Below are 15,270 nucleotides of genomic sequence, written 5' to 3'. Positions count from 1 at the left end.
TTCAGGATACGGTTTCTTATGCTGATTTTTCGTATCCTGAGTCGCGTTTTACATGTAAATAGCCTAATCCGTTCCAAGCCTTACGAAAAGACACCTTTTCTTTCATAAACACGCTGAACTGTAGTAATAAACATGCAATGCAGCCATTTCTATCATTCAATAATTAACCCAACCGTTAAAAACAGCCTAATCCATTCCAGAAACCACCATGAGATTCTTCAATAATGTAGTTATAGCCTAGTTATCCCCTCCAAGCCCTAAGAAAACGGTCCGTTTTCTTTACTACTGTATAGAAGTTACGGTACTGTATGTAAAGCATTTGGATCAGTGAAGGTGTATTGTTACCTGTACACCTAAATTAAAGGTTGATACCCTGAAAAAAAAAAGGTACTGTACTCTCGGCGACGAGTTGGGATCTCGTAAGCTTTTTGTATCCTGAAAATTTTTTCGTATACTGGGGCATAAAAATTTTTGTATCGCCTTTAGTACCCTGAATTTTTCGCAAGCAGAAACTTTCGTATACAGAGGTATCACTGCATTTGATAATTAATCACATTAGTGTGGTATTGTTGGCTCTTCCTTATTGTCACTCAAAATTAATTACTCCACTCAGGGCCAAATTACCACATAGGCAAACCAGGCATTTGCCTAGGGCCCCGCGATCCAAGGGGTTCAGGGGCTCATCCAAGACTGGGCACATGGTGCAAGTGCAAAGGGGTCCCTACCTAAAAAGTTCAAGTGTTCGGAGAGTAAAATTGATTTTTGAAAATTAATCAGAACAAAAATAAATAATGAAATAAAATTAAATAAATATAAATAAACCTAACCATAGATGGCAACACTCAACACGCCTTTGTTTACATCAGAACGGTTGTGTTTTCCCGCTAATGGTTGAGTATGGGAGATTCCTCTCCAATATTCTGTAGTAATCACACGTTATCTAGACTTGTACTGCAACAAATTAACTGAAGTGTTGTTGATAGACATTGATGTATATGGATAAATGTTTGTTTTCGCCTCTAAATGTTAGGGGAAGTACCTGATAGGGTTACTTGACCAGTAAAGACGCGTGGACCAGAAATGATGCAATTTGGAAAAAATACTATAAGAAAACTTAAAAACGCAAACTGACTTCCGTTTGTAGGTTTTAAAAGCACTTTATCTTATCTTTAAGTATTTATCATTTCAATAACAGATCTCTATTACTCTAGAAGTTATTGAGGTCAAAGTGCAAAAATGTTGCAAACATGATATTTTGATTATAAAATAAATTTTTGAATATACTTACCCGGTGAATATATAATAGCTGACGTCTCCGACGGCTCGACAGATTCCCAAAAACTCGCGAGCGATCGCCGTGGAGGTTGTGGGTGTGACCACCAGCGCCGACTATCGGCCAGATACCGCATATACTTGTCAACATCTCCAGTTCTTCTCAGTCCCCTAGGTCTCTATCGGGGAGGAAGGGAGGGCCTTTAATTTATATATTCACCGGGTAAGTATATTCAAAAATTTATTTTATAATCAAAATATCATTTTTAAATACTGTATTAAACTTAGCCGGTGAATATATAATAGCTGATTCACACCCATGGTGGTGGGTAGAGACCAGTATTAATACAATAAAGGCGTATATGCTCAAGAGTTTTTGACAACTATTCAAAAAACAGACTTAAGTATAGGTACCTGGTAAGGAAGCAGACTCTAAATATTACTCTGCCTCATTAGTCCGCTATCCTCACGAAGCCCAGCGATCCTCTTAGGATACTGAAAAACTCCCAGGAGCTGCTATAACCAGGGTGAACACCCCTATAACAGGACCTCATCAATACCCTTAATCTGGGCGCTCTCAAGAAACAATATTTTGACCACCCGCCAAATCAAAAAGATTGCGAAAGACTTCTTAGTCTCCCGTACAACCCAAAATAAGATTAAAAATTTCAAGAGTAGATTAAAAGGATATTTGGATTAAGGGAATGTAGTGGTAGAGCCTTCACCCACTACTGCACTCGCTGCTACGAATGGTCCCAGTGTGTAGCAGTCCTCATAAAGAGTCTGGACATCTTTCAAGTAATATGAAGCGAAATCCGACTTGCCTCTCCAAAAGGTCGCGTCCATAATACTTTTAATGGGTCTATTTTGCTTAAACACTACAGAAGTTGCTATCGCTCTAACTTCATGAGCCTTGACTTTAAGTAAATTATGATCCTTCTCACTTAATTGAGAGTGTGCCTCCCGAATCAAAAGTCTAATAAAATAAGACCACGCATTCTTAGACATGGGCAAAGAGGGCTTTTTAAACGGAGTACCATAAAGCCTCTGAACAACCTCGTCGCGGTTTAGTTCTGGATAAACAAAATTTAAGAGCTCTAACGGGGCACAGCACTCTTTCAACTTCATTCCCCACAATCTCAGAAAGACTGGGGATTTCAAATGATTTAGGCCAAGGACGAGACGGAAGTTCATTCTTGGCCAAAAAAAACCAAGTTGGAGAGCGCATACTGCTTTATTAGCGGAGAAGCCGATGTTCTTGCTAAAAGCATGTATCTCACTAACCCTTTTAGCCGAAGCCAAGCTCACCAAAAAAAAGTGTCTTGAGGGTAAGATCCTTCAGGGAGGCTGAATTTAATGGTTCAAACCTGTCTGACATAAGGAACTGTAGGACCACGTCCAAGTTCCAAGCAGGAGTTGAAATATGAAGCTCCTTGGAAGTCTCGAAAGACTTAAGCAGGTCTTGGAGATCTTTGTTATTAGAAAGATCCAAACCCTTATGCCTGAAAACAGAAGCTAACATGCTTCTGTAGCCTTTAATGGTGGATGCAGAGAGGGAGCGACCGTTTCTCAGATAAGGCAGAAAATCCGCAATCTGCGCTACAGAGGCACTTGGAAGAGGAAATAGAGGAGGACTTGCACCAGTCTCTAAATACCTCCCATTTCGACTGATAGGTCCTGATGGTAAAGGATCTTCTAGCCCTCGCGATCGCTCTAGCTGCCTCCTTCGAAAACCCTCGAGCTCAAGAGAGTCTTTCGATAGTCTGAAGGCAGTTAGACGAAGCGTGGGAGGCTTTGATAAAATCTCTTTACGTGAGGCTGTCGCAAGAGATCCATCCGTAACGGCAGACTTCTTGGAACGTCTACCAGCCATAGAAGTACCTCTGTGAACCACTCTCTCGCGGGCCAGAGTGGAGCAACCAATGTCAACCTGGTCCCTTCGTGAGAGGTGAACTTCTGCAGCACCTTGTTTAGGATCTTGAAAGGTGGAAAGGCATAAACGTCCAGGTGAGACCAGTCCAGCAGGAAAGCGTCTATGTGGGCTGCCTCTGGATCTGGAACTGGAAAGCAGTAAGTCGAGAGCCTTTTTGTCAGTGAAGTCGCAAAAAGATCTATGGTGGGTTGACCCCATGTCATCCATAGCTTCTCGCACACAGTCTTATGCAACGTCCACTCCATGGAGATGACTTGTCCTCTTCTGCTGAGGCAGTCCGCCAAGACATTCATTTTTCCTTGCACAAATCTCGCCAAAGGAGAGATGTTACTTGCCTTAAATGGAGTTCCTTCTGATCCGTGGATCAAAGACCCGAACATTCCAGACTGCCCAGTGGAGCTCCCTAACCCAAATCCGATGCATCTGAATACAACACATGGTTTGGGTTCTTGATCACAAGAGAAAGACCTTCTCGAAGTCTGATGTTGCTGTCCCACCAAGTCAGACATGTCTAGACTGAGTTGGAGATTGGGAAAGAGATACTCTCTAAGCCCTTCTCCTTGTTCCAATGGTTTAGGTGAAATTGGAGAGGGCATAGGTTGAGTCTCCCCAGAGAGATAAACTACTCCAGCGATGAAAGAGTTCCCACGAGGCTAGTTCAAACTCTTACAGAGCAACTGTTTTTCTCTTGCAAGTGAAGGACTTTTAACAGAGCTTGTTCCATTCTTGTGGGAGACGAAAAGGCCCGAAAAATCAGACACTGTATCTCCATTCCCAAATAAAGAATAGTCTGGGATGGGGTACTGTAAGTTACGACTTCTCTACGTTCACTATGAGACCTAGCTCCTTGGTTAGGTCTAATGTCCATTAGAGGCTCTCCAGACAGCGATATAATGACGACGCCCTGATTAGCCAGTCGTCAAAATAAAGGGAGGCTCTGAATCCTCAAAAAAATGTAGAAAGCTTGCTACATTTTGCAAGAGCCTTGTAAAAACAAGAGGAGCAGGAATGAGGCCGAAGTACAGTGCTCGAAATTGGTACATTACTTTCCCGTCCACAAACCTCAGATGTTGTTGAAAGTTTGGATGAATCGGGATGTGGAAGTATGCATCCTGAAGGTCGAGAGAGACCATCCACCCTTACTGCTGCCAAGACAGATTTGGTAGTCTTCATCGTGAAGTTTGTCTTGACAATGAACACATTGAGCGCACTTACATCTTAAGTACTCCTGCAGTGAACGTGGCTGCCAGATCATTGGAGCCATCCCTGATAGCCTTGTTAAGTGCAGTGAATGTGGCTGTCAGATCATTGGAGCCATCCCTGATAGCCTTGTTCATGCATGACATAATTGTACAGCAATACATTGACAGCTGGAGAGACCTTCTTACTTAAGGCTCCCAGGGACCAATCCAACAAATAAAAACTTCAAACGCTCGAAAAAACTCCTAACAGGAGATGGTCTAGCTCTGAAGCCGACCATAAAATCTTGGAGCGTCTCATGGCCAGGAGACGGGGAGAGTCTACAAGGCTTGAGAAGTCTCCCTGGGCAGAGGCAGGAACTCCCAAGCCGAGAACTTCTCCCGTGTCATACCAGACGCTCGCTCTAGAAGCCAGTTTAAAAGGAGGGAAAGCAAAGGCTGTCTTCCCCAAACTCCTCCTGGTGATCAACCAGTCGCCTAGCAAACGTAAAGCTCTCTTAGAAGAGCGAGAGAGCACTAGCTTAGTAAACGAAGGCTTCGAAGTAGCTAGGCCTAGCGTAAACTCTGACGGAGGCGAACGAGGAGCAGCAGTTACAAAATGGTCCGGAAAAAGATCCTTAAAAATAAGCATGATTTTTTTTTTTTTTAAAGTCCATAGAGGGCTGAGCAGCTTTAGGCTCCTCTCCATCTGACAAAGTCCCCAAAGGAATATCAGTAGGAGGGGGATCAGCAACTTCCTCATCTGAAGGAACCTCGTCCGACAATTGCCGAGTCTCATGAAAAGGAGAGACCTGCCGCGGCGGCAACGCTTGACAGGCAATGTCAACAAGCAAAGGAGCAGCAGTAGCAGTAGAGGAAGCGACGTCACGCCGCTGCTGAAAGGACTGAAATCCTTGTGACTGACCAACAACAACAACTGAAGTTGATTGACGCTCGACGTCACGTCGGAACTGCCTTGACTGCATAGACTGAGCAGTCAAAACAACCTCCGACTGCGGTGATTGACGCTCAATGTCACGTCGAGGCAACGTAGCCGGTCGACGAACGTCAGGTCGGGGCTGCGGCAGCGGCTGAACGTCCACACGAGACTGCGGCAGCGGCTGAACGTCCACACGAGACTGCGGCAGCGGCTGAAAGTCAACACGAGACTGCAGCGAGGGAGGATCCATGTCACGTGACTGACGTGAAAAACTACTGACATCACGTTTCAAAGTACAAGAAAACATCAGCACCAACGTCAAACGGACGAGTAAATACTCGTTTGGGCGGCTGACGGCCAGAGTCTCGTTCAGCGTAACGGCGACTCGAAAGCGAAGGATCATCGTGAACCTGCTCAACGTCATACTCCTCCATAAGGGAGGCAAGCTTAGTCTGCATGTCCCGCAGGACAACCCATTTAGGATCAACTGGATTCGGAACGGGCCGAGACGACGGTAACGTCTGTGTTGGCAAAACATTGCCTTTACCGCGACCCTCGGACCCCGTGTTACGCTTGCGTTTAATAGGCGAACAGTCTTCCGACGACTGCAAAGGGTCAGAGCTGTCCCAATGGCTACAGCCAGGACGCTGGACCTGTCCTGAAGGGACTGACTTTCGCTTCAAGGGTCTAGAAACCTTGCGCCAAGGTTTCTTGTGCGAAAAGTCTTCGGATGACGAGGAGAACACAGTCTCACCCGTCTTATGGTAAGGGCGATCTTGACGAGAAACGTCCGATACCAAAGAGGGAACGTCTGTACGTTGGTAAAAGCCTCTCGTCCCCTTAAGTCCTACGACATTACTTCTCCCTGGTGCAGGGGAGCCTGAAAGAGGTCTCGGACTAGGGGAGCGACAAGCACGAACAAACGAACCCTCCGCAACACAGAACATGTTTTTTGCACTTACTTCACTGATATCGTATTTTTCAATAATTTCACATTGGGCATGAATAAAACTGATTTCTACCTGAAGCACGCAATTCTGCCTTACATCAAAAGGTTAGAATTGCGAAATGAGTCGTATAATGTAAGCACATTAGTACAAAATGAAACACATGCAAAAATCAATAAACATATACATATACTGTATATCGAATAAAACGGAAATATATAAAGTTAAAAAGATCAGTGACTGGGGAGGAGACTAAACACTAGTTCACTAAGGACTACGTTTTCAATCTCTCACCGTACAGTGCCTTGGGACGAGAATAAAAACTAAAACGTTTTATCCTCTCTCCCCGTACAGAGACTTGGGACGAGAGTAAAAAAAACTGAATCGAGAACGTTACTCGCTCCCAAACTCCTTGTACAGAGACGCGGGACGAGAATAAAGATCGGATCGTTCTCTCTTTCTCTCTCTCTCTCCGTCTCTCTCTCTCTCTCTCTCTTGTCACTCACAAGAGAATGGCCCACTCACCCTTCGTCAATAAACAGGTTATTTGACCAAAGGAAAAAACTGAAAGGACTAAGAAATTGAAAATTAACAAGTTCCTTTAAATTAGTATCTAAAACACTTCAGTTTGAAAGAAGAATGAACAAAACGTCAAAATCGATTTACTCTTTCTGCAAAGTGAAACCGTGATTCTCTCTTTCTCTATCGTAACGATAGAGCGCAAACTGCGTAGCATAAATAAACCAAACGTTAGTTCATCTTTGAAAAAACAGCACGAAGACTATTCAAAGAATATATTTCTTAAAATATTTTCTAAAAAATATTCATTTCATAACTCTTACAGAGCAATTGATTTAAACTTAACAAAAATAAAAGTTGAATGGGCTCAACGTTGTTTAACTTCGTTTTCCAAGTTAGGACCGCCTACAAGGAATAGGTAAAGGCCGCATATAAACAAAACATAAAATTTATCTTGATGTTAAATGGAAAGCTAATCGAAGAGGCCTAATAAAGGCGGGTGAGATATAAAATATATAGAGGAAAATCTATAAATATCAACAATAATTTATAAAGTGATAAAATAATTACTAAAAGCCTTAAACACACTTCCGTACACTGAGGGAAGGGTCGGCCAACTTTTCTCTATGGAAAAACCAGAGATAAAAAAAAAAAAAAAAAGCAAGGGCAAAACACTTTTCCTCTCCTTTCAAAAGCATTTCTTTTGAAGATAGAATCGAATAATCCAACACTGCGAAAGCAATAAAACCTAAACCAAGTACTTCACCAATTCGGTAGAAAACTCGGTCATAAAGCGAGTGGAACCAACTTGTCGACAAGACCGACAGAGAAGAACTGGAGATGTTGACAAGTATATGCGGTATCTGGCCGATAGTCGGCGCTGGTGGTCACACCCGCAACCTTCACGGCGATCGCTCGCGAGTTTTTGGGAATCTGTCGAGCCGTCGGAGACGTCAGCTATTATATATTCACCGGCTAAGTTTAATATTTAAAACATGCAATTTCTCAGCAGAATGCTAAGGATTTGCTATTTTACTAGTAGTGCTATCACTGTTTACACAGCTATTTAGGTACTGATATTTCTATTTCAGGGTGTTGAAAATTCATCTAGGGAGCAAATGACTTCCAGAAAAGCATTGGATTTCAGTAGGATTTCTGTTTAAGTAAATTGGAGATCAAGGAGGATGAATTAGTAAAATATTCGTAGCCCAAATCACTAACCTAATCTATGGTAAAAGTTCTGTATATGACTCCTTTCTGGTAACGTTTTGAATTTTTAGAGGTGCAGCCAGAGGATAGGGGGCCACAAGGGCCATATCCCCCCAATTGACAAAAGAAAAAAAAATAATAATAATTGATAATGAAAAATTTGTATTTGCAGGATTACAGATAGTGGTACATCTTCATTATGGCATCTCGTGAACCTGATGTTGGAAAAATAAATAATTAATAATAAAAAAATAATAATTGATAATGAAAAATTTGTATTTGCAGGATTACAGACAGTGATACATACTCATTATGGCATCTCGTGAACGTGATGTTGGACATTCTTATGCGAGTGGGTCACAGAAAAGAAAGAAGAAAATTCAAGTCTGTAGGTGTTCTCTCACCCTCTTATTTTAGCATGAAAAACCCCATTTGGTATTATTACAGTTTCATCCATTATGGGAAATCTATTATAATAACATATTTCCCGAGTAAAGCAAGTCTTTTGTAGTATTTCTGTAAAATATTATCTGTCGCAAATGCCTAGTTCTTTATATATCGACGATCAAACTCACGCTACTCATGTCTTCCTCCCAGATTTTTTCTAAGTCTGTTGTTATTGTTGACTGTGTCTTGTATTTGCTTAAATGAGCCCTGTAACCACTATAATCCGCTGACAAACTAGTCCACTATGAAGTCTTACACGTTTGGCCAATCACAGCGCCTGTCCACTATGACGTCATACATGTTTGGCCAATCACAGCGCGACAATACATTATCTTCCCAGGCATTTCATTTCGTTCTTAGACATGGAGACCATAGAAAGCACGTCATCTCATGTTGCACAAGAAGTTGAAATTCCATCTTCTTGTCCTGACTGTTTCCTAACTTACAATGAATTTGTTGAAAAATTAGTGCATTTGTGCCAGAGACACAATTTAATTTTACAAAATAAAAATTGTCCTGCATGCCAAGGAACCTTCCCAACGGCTTCACGTTTTCCTCAAAGCAGCAGCACATCTTTATGAGCCTACAGTTTAAGGTAAGCTTCATTAATTTATAGAGTATATTATAATGGTGATAGTATAACGATGTATACAGCAGTACCATCACTTTGGATTTGGTTTGATGGATGTGTTAGGTAGTGGCTGTAAGGGGGGGGGGGGGGTCGCAGGGGCTAGGCTTGGGTAGGGGTACAGGGCCCTAGGTTAGGTGGTTGTATTAGGTTCGGTAGTGTCCCAAAAATCACTGTGGCCTTAAGGGGGGATCGCAGGGGGGGTGGAGGCCCCCCCCCCCCCCCCCGGTAGGCCTAGGTAGGGATACAGGGCCCCTATGCTAGGTTAGGTGGGTTTTCTTAGGTTCAGTAGTGCCCTGAAAATCACTGTGGCCTTAAGGGGGGGGTCGCAGGGGGGCGGAGGCGGCCCCCCCCCACCCGGTAGGGCTAGATAGGGGTATAGGGGGAGGGGTGGTGGAAGGATAAGTATTCATTTATTGCAAATATCATTTGACGCCCCCTCCCCCCACCCAACACCCCGGTTCCCACCTGGTGTCCCCCATAATTGTTGGGATGAAGTAGGGTCTTTCTGCATTCTGGAACAACTTGTTGTTTTAACTCCAATTACATAGTAAATCTCTAAATCGGATAGTTTGCGGTCAAAATAAACGTTAAATTCATTGGAACTACACTATAGAGTCCTTTCAATACACGTCATCAAACTTCCGGTCCGCCATCTTGGAGGGCAAACAAAGACTCGTTCAGTGAGTAGGCCTAGCTATGGTTTTACTGTTGAATATTTAGCCATTTCATCACATTCACATTCACACAATGCCCAGTTTTTGCGCTATTGCTGGCTGTGGGAATCGAGGACGAAGAGATGACAAGAGTTTCTACCGCATACCGGCAGTTATTCAGAATCAGGACAAAGATACAGAGGAATTATCCAAGTGCAGACGTGACTTGTGGTTGACCAGAATATCACGGGCTGATCTACGTGAATCCTCACTACCCTACGCACGTATTTGTTCTGACCATTTCATATCAGGTCAGTCTCGGCTAGGCCCTAAAAGTATCATTATTCCTGTGTAAACATGCTATATCTGATCGCATAGGTGACTTGACAAGTATCATCGTCAGTTCAGTGTGTAGTGTGTGTGGGGGAGGGGGCATCTCAATTTTTAAACATCAAAGGGGCATCTCAGATTTTCAAAACAAAAATTAAAAGCGCCCATATTAGCTATATTAACAAAGGCTACTTACCTAGGTCTCTATTTCGTCAAGGTGCTCATGCCTATATATAATTAAGTGTATATTTATATTTATTTTAATTTGTGTATTAAATTGTGCAGACATACAGGCCTATGTGATGAATAAACATTGATTATAAATAATAATGATATCTGAAAGCTGGTTTAACCCGAAGGGATCTTCAACTTATATATGAAACATTGAAAAAATAATTAAACTTGCGCATTTAATTGCAAGGAGGCAAAACGATCATCCAAGAGCATTACAATAGAGTTTGTCCATCATGTGTTTATATGTATATAAGAAATTATAGCATTTGTAACCAAACACAAACACAATGTTTAGGCATGAACTGATACAGATTTGACATTATAATGCAAAACTTTTACATACATTTTGACAATCAAAAATTATAATACACAAGGTTAGGCTAAATGATCAATATTACCCATATAATTATAAACACTCTCTTCATTGGCCCAGTGTTTATCTAATTTTGGACTTAAAAGCATTAAAGGGAAAAACAACGAATTCTGGAAGCAGATTATTCAATGGAAATGTATGCCCACTCATGTTCTGGGTTGGCCGACAGTACCATGTAGTTCACCATATCAATGTATGAAATACTGGGAAAATCCTCAATATTTTGACCGAATGAATTCTGCCTCTGGTATGGATCTAGGCCATCAATTAGATCGAGTTTCTGCTTGTAAAAACGCTTATCATCACCCGACAATTGTTTGACAAAGTCGCTCTCATTGTCCATATTCGCTGTAGCAGCTGCCATGTTTTCGCTTTGTATGCCCTCCAGCATGGCCGCCGGCGATTCCCAGTGACGTCATTGAAAGGACTCTATTTCTGATGCAACAAATATATTTTTATTGCAGTTTCCCCATAATGGATGAAACTGTAAATTTACCCCCCTTTTCTCTTAGTTTTCTTATTATTTTGTTCGTTTCTGCTGTTATTAACTTATGAAATTTGTTAGTTTTCAATTTACTGTATTCCACCCAAAACACTGATTCCCACCTTGGGTTGCACTATCAATGTTGAGGGTTGAATACACTAGTGGTAATCTTAAAACGAAATTGCGATGAAGATAACATCACAAAATTATTAAACAAGAAAAATAATGGAGAAAATGGTTTGCCATGCAAAAATGGCTGGGCAAGACTACCAAAATTTTACCTTAGGTTTCCCGGTTTCATTGTATATTATTCCATACTAATGTAACCTAGGTAAAAACTACTGTTTCTTATAGAAAAAATTACGCTCTCTTCGAAAATGACACTCGTTCCCGTCGCAAATTAATAGTTTCAGAAATAAATATACATCTATATCCTCCAATAATGGGGGACCCCCAGTGGGAACTCGGGGTTTTGGGTGGGGAAAACATACTGGGGAATCGATATATATACGTAAAACAAGCCTTTTCTTCTCTATACATTACCTTCTTGAAATTATAATAACTGGAGGAAAATACAAAACAGTATATCTGGATAAACTTTGGAGGCGCCGTTGCAAAGATTGTCATGAAAAAATACAGTAACCAGTGCTGCCAACGTCCGATGTAGATCAAATGTTATTTTGTGACCTGTCATACTACTAGGCTAGGTTAGGTGGGTTTGTTAGGTTCTGTGCCCTTTTTGTACATTTTATATATTGAGTAAAACTTGTATGGAGAAATTATTTAAATCATGGAAATATCTATCATTACTATCTTTAGTAATGTCAACGTGCCGTTGGTAACTCTGTGTACCATACGTCAACGTTGGTAACACTGTGTATTATTGGTAACGTTGCTAATGTTATCGTTCGTTCGTAAGAGAAGTGACACCGTGCATCTTAAAGTTATCCGAATTGGTTGATCTGTTTGTTTCCCATTGAAATGAACATCAAATTCGCTTAATTCACGTTATTTACTATAGGAAAACAATTATATTTCGTTTCCCCAGTATGTTTTCCCCACCCAAAACCCCGAGTTCCCACTGGGGGTCCCCCATTATCGTAGGATATAGATGTATATATATTTCTGAAACTATTCATTTGCGACGGAAACGAGTGTCATTTTTTAAGAGATCGTAATTTTTTCTGTAAGAAACAGTAGTTTTTGGTAATTTTGTATATTATTACATCGTGTGACTACGCACAAGAAATATATGATTTCCTATAGAAAATAACGAGATTTAACCGATTTTGATGACCATTTCAATCGCAAACAAACAGATCAACCAATTCGGTTAGTTATAAGTTGACGAATTGGTTGATGTTATTACGGATGAAATGAATGAGAAAACCAGTTAAATCACGATATCTACTATAGGAAATCATATATTTCCTGTACGAAATCACACAATGAAATACAATACAAATGAACCATATAAATATTAACACTGTGGACATATATACTGAGTTAAAATATATAAACAACAGATGTAGGGGACGATAACATTAGCAACGTTACCAATGGTTGACAGAACTACCAACGATGACGAATGGTACACAGTGTTACCAACGGCACGATATCTATACTAGAGGTAGAAATAAATTTTTCCATATGAAAACTAAATAATACTACCATAAAACTATTACACAATAAATAAAGAGTACCAAAAGGCCACAGAACCTAACAAACCCACCTAACCTTGCCTAGAAGTACCCCGGTCACAAAACACATATAATAAGAATGGGGGAATGACTTACCTTGATACACAGTACTACCAACGGAGACAAATGGTACACAGAACTACCAACGACACGATGGCATTACTAGAGCTAGAACTGCTAAATATCTCCTCAGATATATTCAATAATTTCTCCATATAACTGGTACGAAATATATAAAACGTACAGAAAGGCCACAGAACCTAACAAACCCACCTAACCTTGCCTAGAAGTACCCCGGTCACAAAACACGGATAATGACTATTGAGGAATGACTTACTTTTATGAAGGAAACGTCGAAACTTGCTGGACTTGGAAGGAAGAGACAAAAGCGCACGACACTAGGGACAGTTTAAACGTTGAGGAATAACATTGTGAGATTTAAGAAAATGGTCAACATAACCTGAATTATCAACAAAATCACCATGGAATTGAGCCACTGCTTTTAGATACGGAATGCTGCAACCGGTACAAGTTTCTATAATATGTTCCATCTCAAAATACGGGAAAAAAAACGCACTAGTAACGAAGGACGGGTAACTAGGTCAAAGGTTAAAACGGGAAAGGCAGGGGAACAATGGGTCGGAAAACAGCGCATACAGAGATAAAGGAATGGGGGGGTAGGGAGGTATCTGAATAGGACTAGAGTGATGATTGGTTAGGGGAAAAATGAGGAGATCATACCGAGAATTAACTGGATAAAAAAACTAGTCCAGGGTAAGTATTTATGTGAAACCGGGAAGGGATAAAGAAATAACCCAACAAATAAAACCAATATAGGAAGGAAAAGTGGAATGAATGATAAATAATATTGAATGGGAATAAAAAATGAGAAAATAACACTAATAAAAAGAGTAAAAGGGGGAGTGGAAACTCCTGCGCAGGGGGCGGGGGGATATATGCGCAGATCGGAAACTGATGAAACGAACGTATGTACAAATGGGAAAGGAAATAACAAAACAAATAAACCCAATATAGGAAGGTAAAATGGAATGTATGATAAATTATATTGAATGGGAATATAAAATGAGGAAATAATACGGTAATAAAAAGAGTAATAATGGAGAGAAACGAAGGACGGAAGGTGGGGCGAACGAACAAATGGGTGCTAATGTTAGCATGAAACGCTAACATTTGATCTACATCAGGTATGGAATGCTAACATTTAATCTACATCAGGCGTTGGCAGCACTGGTTACTGTATTACTACAAGAAATAACCTTTGAAACGGCTCCTCCCAAATATATCCAGGTATACTGATTTGTCTTTTCCTACGGTTATAATAAATACCAGAAAGAAATGTATAGAGAAGAAAAGGACTGAATTACGGTTATATATCGATTCCCCAGTATGTTTTCCCCACCCAAAACCCCGAGTTCCCACTGGGGGTCCCCCATTATCGGCGGATATAGATGTATATATATTTCTGTAACTATTCATTTGCGACGGGAACGAGTGTTATTTTCGAAGGGAGCGTAATTTTTCCTATAAGAAAAAGTAGTTGGAATACTAGGTTACATTGAGATGTAATAATATACAATGAAACCTAGTTTTTTTCCTAGGTTACATTAGCATGGAATAATATACAAAATTACCGGTTTCCCACCTAACCTAAGAGCGGCAGTTGGGAACCAATAACATGCCGGGACCCCACCCTTAGACTGGTGTGTCCTAGGTATACCCTCGGAAAGTCTCAAACCTGTGTTTGCCTGTCCCAAACAAAAACATAACCCCAAATTCTGGAAAACAGCCATCGTAAACTATAAAATTATCCAAATATAAAATACTGTACATGATAAATAAAGGTAGGCCTACTCTATCATGGAGAAGATATTAAACTACACAAATCTACGAGGTTTGCAGGTGGCAAAAATTTTAGCCTCTCATTATTAATGAAGTTTTGAACAACCACAAAAACAATATTATAAACAAACAATATAAGTAAGTGAATGACAGAAACACTAACCTTAAATGCATCGATGTTTTGGGATGCAGCCACACTTCCATCCTTGTGTCACATTTGAAAACCACAAATTCGGGTTAAAACATGGACCCTTAACTTGTCTATTGAATCTAACACTAAATATAACTAAATTTACTAAAACCTTTACCCAAAATACGCAGGATATTGGCAACAAACATGTCTAGGTAAAAATGATCACGAAGTTCACAACAAATGAATTTAATGAAATCATGGCAAGGTGACGTAACAAATTACGTTCTTTACGTGATCTTTATTTATTGCTGCATTAAAACATTTTATTATTATTATTATTAAAAAAATAGACATACAAATTGAATGATATTTTCGTATTTCAAAAACAAATTATTAGATATAAAAAACTCAAACGCTACGTGTTAAC

At 40.5% G+C, this 15,270-nt stretch overlaps 1 long non-coding RNA gene across 1 annotated transcript in view; it reads right to left on the bottom strand.

Annotated features, from left to right (window-relative positions):
- The window catches only part of LOC137617794 (uncharacterized), a 372,403-nt gene extending 357,333 nt beyond the window's left edge, over positions 1 to 15,070 (bottom strand). Inside the window, exon 1 of the long non-coding RNA XR_011039661.1 lies at positions 14,874 to 15,070. This is a non-coding gene — a long non-coding RNA (uncharacterized lncRNA). The remainder of the gene's footprint in view (positions 1 to 14,873) is intronic.
- Positions 15,071 to 15,270: the final 200 nt, after the last annotated feature.

This window comes from Palaemon carinicauda, chromosome 24 (genome assembly GCF_036898095.1).
Source record: "Palaemon carinicauda isolate YSFRI2023 chromosome 24, ASM3689809v2, whole genome shotgun sequence".
Classification (NCBI taxonomy): domain Eukaryota; kingdom Metazoa; phylum Arthropoda; class Malacostraca; order Decapoda; family Palaemonidae; genus Palaemon; species Palaemon carinicauda.
This window is presented reverse-complemented; position numbering and strand designations above follow the sequence as displayed.